We start from the raw sequence: 10,141 nt of genomic DNA, 5'->3' as shown, positions 1-10,141 counted from the left end.
GTGAGAAGACTGAACATGGACTGAACCTACTGATACTGAAACTAACCAGGGTTGCCAACTCCAATTTTTTTTTACCCCTAGAGCTCAACTTAAAAACCCCTAAAACTGTACTATTGTTTTGGAAAAACCACTAAATAAAAAATAAAAGAAATTATACGTTAAATTAATTCTTTATTTATCCATTTTCCAGAATTTCGTACATTAAATCATTATGTGTTTTGTGTTATGTATTATATATGAACGTTAATTTTTTTTTTATTTGCTCTGAAAGAGGATCATTGTTGTTCTAAAAGGTGTGCTGAAAATGAAACGTTTCTGCATTAGAGCATTTTAGGTTCCAAGTAAGATTTTATTAAGTTTTTTACGATAATCAATTGAAATTTAGGTATAAAATTTGGAATTTGTTATACAATTTCCTTTTTTTTTTTCGTCCATCGGGCTAGCTCTAAGCCATACTGCCTTGTCATAAGTAGATTTTTTGTCTTTTCAGTAAGTTCAATCCGATAAACGTCTTCAGTAAATGCTATTCATATTAAGTCAATTCCGATAGTAATGTCTTCAGTAGTCTTCATTTTCAAAGTACTGTATCTCTTCCAGTTATTTGGTCATATCCATTAAACATCCATTCTCATTCTGTTTCATTCAAATCTTATTCGGTAGTTGAGTTTTGAGGATCTTGTAAGGCGATAGCTGGACGTTACAAGGACCGGCGTGAGCTACCCGACGTTGACGCCAGAATGGTGGTTAAATGCGTTTCATGATCAATTTTTCGTTATCTGCACACTTCCACATTAATTTACTGCAAAAAAATACGCTATCAATATTACACTTTAAACAACATTAATGAGCAAAAACAAAGAAATGAATCACGAAGCGACGCGACCAATATGGCGGTCGATGAATAACTCTATACAATTTCCATTCTGATATTTGACTCCCCATTCCATAAATAAAGATACTTTTGCCTAAATAATTAGTTGAAAATACCCTCAAAAAATACTATAAAAATGTATACTTAGTCATGTTTAAAAAAAAACACATGCATTTTAATTTCCTCGTATTCGAAATGAAAAGTAGAGTGTTTAACCCGGGTGAAAGGCGTCATTTCAGGCTCGGACTATTAGCCAAACTACCTCGGCGGAAATGAGTGCCTTTCATCCCTTGGTTAACAATCTACTATTAACTATAACATTTTATTGGTTGGAGTAAATGTCACGCAAGATAACACGAATTACACGACACTTTTGGTGGAGCACAACACTTATAGCCGTAATAGACTACCGCACGTATAGAAGTACCCTGCCTCTCCCTGCTCCGCCGTACTTGCTTGCTTTTAATTATTGCTTATATACTCATACTCATACTCATACTCATTCTTTATTGGTAATAGGTAATTACATGTCAGCTTACATATATATATATATATATATATACAGGGTGTCCCAGAAATCGACGTCAAGCCGTAAACGGATGATAGACCAAGTCATAACAGTTATCACATCCACACCCTGTAATGGTTCTTTAACTCTTGTTACTACAAATTCCATAATTTATTCTAATTTTTTTATTATTATGTAATCTTGAATAATTACAGGATGTGGATTTTTTTGTGAATTTTTATGTGACCATAATTTTTAAAGAACATGAGTTGGATTTTTTTTTGTATTTTTATGATAACTGTTATGACTTGGTCTATCATCCGTTTACGGCTTGACGTCGATTTCTGGGACATCCTGTATATATATATATATATATATATATATATATATATATGTCGGAACCTGACACCAGAAAGACGTATTGCAGCGTTATAGTTCATTATTTTAGACGCCTGTATAAAATCGATTAGCAATGTTGAGCTACATGTTATTTGATTGTAACGAAATAAATAAAGTTGCGTAGAGAGTAACGCCATCTATTGGCGCATTGTTGAAATAAAGTCGCGTAGAGAGTAACGCCATCTATTGGCGTGTTGTTGAACTAAAATGACAGGGAGAAGGCTTTGGAACGTCGAGAGGTTTCTCTCGAGTGAGCGTAGGCACGAGTTGGTATTTTTGTCGGTATGTTGGTAGACTGGTCGAGCAGGTTTACCAACTTGACTGAGGCGGGAGCGGAGAGGCTCCGCCGCTGGTATTTCTTCTTGATCGGACCGCGCTAGAGATCGGACGTACTCGTTAGCCAACCTCGTGCCTAACTCGCTACGTTCCTGAAGGCTTATACCTAAAGGATTATTATGATAGCTTATAAAATCCCGCGTTCTTTAACCATTTAGCTAAGTGTTTTATTTCAAGTGTTATTTTGATTTCTTATGTTTCATTAGAAGCTTACTTTTGTGAAATAAAGAAATGATGTGTTATGTGTTGTTTTAACTTGTTTTGAAAAGATTTGTCCCTCTGAGTTTGTTGCCGGTCCCATATAGGGCTAAATCTTCTCATGTTAGACGCGTAGGGTTGGAGCCGGCCTAGTTTGACTTGAATAAAGATTTAAACGGTTTCTTTTTACTTTCATATCGCTCCCTTGAGTTAAACATAGCAATTAGTTCTTTTAAACATTTAGTACTGAAGTATAGTAGGCACTAGTATGGTTAACGAGTCCTAAGGTTTATTTCATGCACTGGTAGCATGGTAGCATACTGGTTTAGCTGTGAAGTAATACATTATCGTACTACCCCACGCGCCCACCGCCCTTTAAGACCATCCGTTATTCGACATCAGAAGTGGGATGAATGCAAAGTTTGATGTATTGCTTGCACAGCCACCTGGGAGCGTGGTGTATTTCCGTGTGTTTTGGTGACCTACATTCCATAATCTGGACACGTGGTAATGGTAAGCTCACGTGTCTAACCTTCATTGAAAGGTGAGTGCAATTCATTATGTTATTTGGTGAGAATTATTGTGAAATTGTGAATTATGATTGAGGCAGTCTAGTATAACGGTTGTGACGTGACGTCATCTCTGGGATCGTTACGTTTCTTTGTAATTAATTTTTGTAATCCATTTAAATCGAAGCGATCTTGAGTTATTTTGATTTGAAATCCATACTGCTAATTAAAACCAAGTATTAGCTATCACGATGTGATATTATTTCATCGCGCATTTGTGAATTTACCCTCAATAATTGATTTTTCATGAAAATCCAATTAATTTTTATAATCCATTTAAATCTAAGTGATCTTAAGTTATTTTGAAGTGAAATCCATGTTGTTAATTACAACCAAATATCGGCTATCACGACGTGATATTATTTCATCGCTCACTTGTGCTTCTACCCTCAAAAATATTTTTTTTGAAAATACAATTCACCGTTAGAAATTGATCCTGTAATTCCTCCTGTAATCCTGTTTAGTAATTAGTAAAATTGCTACAAATTATTGCCCGTAATGCCGTGATAGATCACAAATCGTGCATACTATGAAAGCATGAGCTACGCATATGAAAATTAATGTTACAGTGTGCTGCAACCTGAGCAGGGACAACTTACAGACGCCATCACACCTGTAACACAGAAGCAGCTGTGCAGTATCGTCTGTTCTGGAGATTTGGAAATAAAAGGACAGGTTTCGTTCCAATTGTTTATTAGTGAATTTTATTATGAGTGTAATGGCGAAGCATAACAGTCTAACGTAACTAATTAGCTGTCACTTTTCGTATTGGCCCATTTTACCGTGTTACTTATTTTTGGAACACATGTTTTTTTGTTCATAGAATGAAATAAAACGCACTCATTGAAGTTTAAATTTTATTCTGAGATTTTTGAAGTCCCGTATACATTGGAAACATGTTTTTTTTTTTGTCTGCTACATTGCATTTAATAAACCTTTGAGTTTATCCTACTTACATGATAAACCTGATGCCGTGCTAATGATGATTTCAGTAACAGCCAGCTATGTTAAACTACATCGTGCATCTCGCTATCTGCCGCAGCAACGGCAACTGCAAGGCGGAAAGCATCAGCCTTCGTGCTTGGGTTGGACTTCACCACCACCTTTGACTGGGACGCGTGCATCGTGCTTTATTAATCTGGTGAGCAGTTCCCATTTTGTTGGGATTATTTTGAGAGGATTTACTTCTGCATAGAAGTTTTGAGCGAGTTTCTGTTGTTAAAGCTAAAGTAGAAAGCTGAGTTTCTGTTGTTAAAGCTAAAGTAGAAAGCTGAGTTTCTGTTGTAAAAGCTAAAGTAGAAAGCTATCTTTAGTGATTTTGATCAGTGATGTTCAGTTTCAGTTGATCAGTTGACGCTGATAGTACCAATGGTTCTGAGTAACATGATTTAAAGAACCGTTTTTATTTTCTTTTTGGAATTCACTCTTAACATTGTTTTTGCTTTCGATGGACTGAAAGCTTGTACTTTCGAAGGACTGAAAGTACGCCCGATGGACTGGGCAATACTGTTTTGCTTTCGATGAACTGAAGGCAAGCCCGATGGACTGGGCAATGTTTTGCTTTCGATGGACTGAAGGCAAGCCCGATGGACTGGGCACTACTGTTTTGCTTTCGATGGACTGAAGGCAAGCCCGATGGAGTGGGCACTACTGTTTTGCTTTCGATGGACTGAAGGCAAGCCCGATGGACTGGGCACTACTGTTTTGCTTTCGATGGACTGAAGGCAAGCCCGATGGACTGGGCACTACTGTTTTGCTTTCGATGGACTGAAGGCACGCCCGATGAACTGGGCACTACTGTTTTGCTTTAGATGGACTGGGTATTGTTTAGTGACCGCATCAGAAGTGCCGGAGCATGTAAGAGGTGCACGTGGTCTGCTTTTTATGTGCAGAATGCTCTTTGCGAGGAGTAGCACTTACGCGGCTGAGATGGTTACTTCTGACGAGGGTCTGGTATCTACTGAAGGACTGGCTATGCACCGAAGGACTGGTGTTGTTTTGTTTATGTACTGTGTTCATATGAGTAAAATTGGCATTATCAAATCAGAATGTTATTTGTTTTAAGATGTCTTACAAAAATTTAGATCACATATGACCAAAGATTTTTTTTTAATGCCAGATAATTTCCCCGTAAATTGATATTGATGACAATGGTAGTGATACTGTCGAGCAATGAATTAGAGCTGTTGTGATTTGTGTTTTTGATGTTTGAGATTGTTCTGTTTTCACATAAATTTGAGAGTATCCGCCAGATGGAGGCGATGATTAATGAAGTGTATCCGCTAGATAGCGGCGATGATTACTGATTATTTTTATTAAGTCGTTGCTCGATGGACTATTTTTGACTAGAGAATTGAGGATTGTTAAAGTAATTTTGAACAATATTTTTTTCTGGTTGGATTGATAACAAAGTTTGATTTTAATAGTAATTTGAGAGAGACCCAAATTGTGGGTCAGGAATGACCGAGCGATGAGATACTGTGCTGAGTATTTTGTTACAGAATCAAATGCATACACCCACACACGAGGACGTGTGTAGCGCAGGACGGCCGTGTCGGAACCTGACACCAGAAAGACGTATTGCAGCGTTATAGTTCATTATTTTAGACGCCTGTATAAAATCGATTAGCAATGTTGAGCTACATGTTATTTGATTGTAACGAAATAAATAAAGTTGCGTAGAGAGTAACGCCATCTATTGGCGCATTGTTGAAATAAAGTCGCGTAGAGAGTAACGCCATCTATTGGCGTGTTGTTGAACTAAAATGACAGGGAGAAGGCTTTGGAACGTCGAGAGGTTTCTCTCGAGTGAGCGTAGGCACGAGTTGGTATTTTTGTCGGTATGTTGGTAGACTGGTCGAGCAGGTTTACCAACTTGACTGAGGCGGGAGCGGAGAGGCTCCGCCGCTGGTATTTCTTCTTGATCGGACCGCGCTAGAGATCGGACGTACTCGTTAGCCAACCTCGTGCCTAACTCGCTACGTTCCTGAAGGCTTATACCTAAAGGATTATTATGATAGCTTATAAAATCCCGCGTTCTTTAACCATTTAGCTAAGTGTTTTATTTCAAGTGTTATTTTGATTTCTTATGTTTCATTAGAAGCTTACTTTTGTGAAATAAAGAAATGATGTGTTATGTGTTGTTTTAACTTGTTTTGAAAAGATTTGTCCCTCTGAGTTTGTTGCCGGTCCCATATAGGGCTAAATCTTCTCATGCTAGACGCGTAGGGTTGGAGCCGGCCTAGTTTGACTTGAATAAAGATTTAAACGGTTTCTTTTTACTTTCATATCGCTCCCTTGAGTTAAACATAGCAATTAGTTCTTTTAAACATTTAGTACTGAAGTATAGTAGGCACTAGTATGGTTAACGAGTCCTAAGGTTTATTTCATGCACTGGTAGCATGGTAGCATACTGGTTTAGCTGTGAAGTAATACATTATCGTACTACCCCACGCGCCCACCGCCCTTTAAGACCATCCGTTATTCGACATATATATATATATATATATATATATATATATATATATATATATATATATATGTACCGGTACATACGGAGTTTCCAGTCGTCTTCCGTATGAAATGACATGTGCAAACGAGACAGCTCTACGAATGTGTATAGCGACGTCCCACGTCCCGTTCACACAGGTAATTTCGTAAGGAAACCGGGTAAAAATTCCGTATGTATGTGGCCGGCCTATCACCTCCCGACCCGACAAGGGGGCCCGACCAAAAGTATGGTCTAAACCGCCTTTAAAGCGACGAAAGATCATACAACCACCTTACAAATCACTGTATAGCGTAAATCCGAACGTTCAGCCATGTATTTCCTTCTCAGTCGAACTTGCGAGTTCAAGCAACACAGAGTGGGATACACTATGGTATCGATAACGTTTCATTCCCAGTATAGTATGTAGCTTCTCACATCGTGAACACTTTTTCCATATTACACAAACATGGTATAGAAAAATCCCCAAAAAAACCACTAAAAATATTTAGCCCCTAAAAAAACCCCTAGCTGGTTTTTTTTCCCCTAGATCTAGTGGTAAAACCACTAAGTTGGCACCCCTGAAACTAACTGAAGTGAGTGACAAACACGGACCTAGAGAGTAAACCGGACAGAGTACATTAGCCAAAAAGTGTGTCCACATGAGAAGTCAAGGTGGGCCGTTGCATCTCTTTCTAATTAGGGTGACCATAAGTCATATGTATGTGGGATATTAGGATAACATTGAATATATAGTTTGGCCAGGATCTTTTCTTATTCGTGCATAGTTATAGAGAATCATACTGTATTTTCGCTGTACTAGTATTATGGCCTGAAAAGGGATGGATATAGTTTTTTTTCTCTTCTGTAAAACGCTTCACACAACCTTAGGCACTTAATTTAGTTGTTCTAAAAGCTGTTGCTAATAGGCGCACTGGACCACGAACATGGTGGATCGTCAGGAATGTGGTCCGCTGTAACGTCTGTCAAGAACACGGGTATGAGTGAGAGAGATAGAGAGACAGATATGGTGACAGAACCAGAGGGTCTACCGCGAACCAAGTTCGACGTGTTGCGTCTCTGTCACACTTACGTACGAATTTACAAGTGCGACAGAGAGACAAAATGTCGAAAGTGGTTTGGGTTTGGGGTAGGCCCTCAGGGCAGTGGGGGATTTACAGTATTTGCCGTCCTAGGCCCCAGGCCCTGTAGCAAGCACTAGACGCCCCTTTCTCCGCACCCATCATATAGACTGCCACCCTGCCCGGGCCTACTCGGCCTTAGAGCAAATCCGCCACTGCCTCAGGGTCGCGTGGATCCGCTACGCCCGTTTGTTATAATTTTTAACTAGGACGCTTATCACTGGAGCAAAAATTAAATTAAAAAAATAAATATCATTTATTATCAGGCGACTAAGGCCCATAGATACATACCTTACAAACTAACATACGTACAATAGTAAAAATCTTAGAAGCTAATAATTATTTCGGCATCACCGAAAACCATAAACACCGAAGTTCGCAAATTGCGAGCATCTTTCTCTGTCACTGTAATTACTCCTTTATAGGAGTAAAAGAGAAAGATGCCCGTAATTTGCGAACTTCGGTGTTCACGGTGGTAGGCCATCTGTGCGAAAAGAGAAGAGTCGTGAAATGTAAAGAAACTAGTGATGTGCCGTTCCCAGTAAATAGTCCAAAGAGGGTAAGCCCTCATTCGCACGAGCGCTTTTTCAACGCGCGTTAGAATGAAACAAATGGAAACATGTGTATTTGTTCACACGATGGTGGTGGCGCTTTTTATCAAGCCTTGTTTTTTTTTTCGACTTTAAGCGTTGGTCGTTAAATCGAATTTAGCGTGTGAACGGATTCAACCCCTTTTGTAACGCGCGTTGAAAAAGCGCTCGTGCTAATGAGGGCTAAATTCCCAGTAACGTTTCTGGTATCGTCCCAAAAGTCAGTAAATTACGATAAACTTCTATTTTTCTTTTATTATCTATGTGTTTTATTATTATTATATATAACAATTTATAAATGTGTCTGTAATGTTTAAGGACTTTGGATTTCAATTTTTGCAATTATTTATTCTGTATTGGCTCTCATTTCACCAATTTAAACATGCCGAAATAAATACATACCTATTTATGAAAACTTACGTTTAAGTACGTAATAAGAATTGTGTAAAACCATAAAGGAAGTGGTAAAACTGGTTCACATCGTGCCGACATCATGGTCACCCTAATGAGTTTGACAATGTCTAACTTGTATTTTTATCGTAAAATCTAATAATTGTGGCTTCCTTGTGAAACGATTTTACACAATTAGAAATTATTTCACTCCCACAACCTTTAACGCAACATTTCTTCACCATTTTTAAGAAATTTTGCATTCACGTGTTTTGTAAATATGTCATCAGGTTAGGGATACCAATTAATATTCAAACTTACTACTACAATGTCTACCATATCAAAATTAGTGTTTTTTATTGTTGTGCACATGCTTGGTTAAATCAGTTAATAATATTGACATCATAATTATTTACAAATTTCCTAAAAGATATCAGAACCGTACTCTGAATATAGCACTTAAATAATATAAGAAGGTATTTAATTTTAGTAGTATATTGATATAAATACTACCACAATGGTATATTTTTAACATTGGCAACATGTGCGAGTGAGACACCGCGACCCACCTTTGCTATCTCAAGTGGACCGTTTTTTCTGTACTGGTACGAACGTCTTTCTGGCTCTGTGATAAGGTTCAATTTAGTATGGCAAAAAAAGTGACAGTTCACTCCTTCTTATAACTCCATGGTGACAAACTGTATCTGAATCTGACATTTTATTGACATTGACTTGAAAGTGAAAGACGTGCCGACGACGGTACGTTCAGCAGCTCATACTTTTTAAAATAATTACTTTTTGTCGGTCTTTATCTGCGCGACTCAGAACGATTTATCGCGAAAAAATGAGAAACCGTGTGACGTAACAATCGTGATAATGTATAATATTATAACTTGGTCAAGCAGATCTTGTCAGTAGAAAAAGGCGGCAAATTTGAAAAATGTAGGCGCGTAGGGATATCGTCTCATAGAAAGTTTGAATTTCGCGCCTTTTTCTACTGACAAGATTTGCTTGACCGTCTATATATATGTTGCAGTCAAAAGTGTGAACTGGTGCCAGAAATAGGTATGATTTTCAGGTAAAACTACTTTTGACCAACATGCTCAGTCAAAAGCAGTTTTGCCTGTTTTTGTCGGTTAACAGTTCTTTTGACCAGTTCACACTTTTGACTGCGACATATACATAGACCTTGGCCAAAGAGTAGTATAATATTAGGTGTACTGCATCGCGACCTTGGTGTGGTGCAGTAGTCTGTTACGGCTGTAGGGCTTATATTATTATCTATGCTTCATATAGTTGTCATTTTGACTTTGAGTACTTTGACTAGGCTTGTGCCTGCTCGGTCACTACAGAGAGCGCTCCGCTCTCGGTCAATCGGTCAAACGAACTAGTTCGGTCTTTTAGTTCCTTTAGTTCAGTTCGGTCGTTGAGAGCCGGGAATGAATAGGAGTCGATTTTTCATTGGTTTCTTTCCAATCTTTGGTAACTGAATACAATTCAACTTGTACGATACGATGTGTCGGTATTAAACATTAAAACACCTTAACATAATTAAAAAATATCAAATATGTCGAAATATATTTGATTTTCCTTCATATTTTACGGGCTTAGGAGTGTCACGTCGTTCTTTCATCTCGTTCACACTCGTGCC

At 38.1% G+C, this 10,141-nt stretch overlaps 1 protein-coding gene across 1 annotated transcript in view; it reads right to left on the bottom strand.

Moving 5' to 3' along the window:
* LOC134804902 (small ribosomal subunit protein uS14m) overlaps positions 1-10,141 on the bottom strand; it is a 201,748-nt gene that overhangs the window by 33,431 nt on the left and 158,176 nt on the right. The gene's annotated exons all lie outside the window — the stretch shown is intronic.

Source organism: Cydia splendana, chromosome Z, assembly GCF_910591565.1.
Source record: "Cydia splendana chromosome Z, ilCydSple1.2, whole genome shotgun sequence".
NCBI classification, from domain to species: Eukaryota; Metazoa; Arthropoda; class Insecta; order Lepidoptera; family Tortricidae; genus Cydia; species Cydia splendana.
This window is presented reverse-complemented; position numbering and strand designations above follow the sequence as displayed.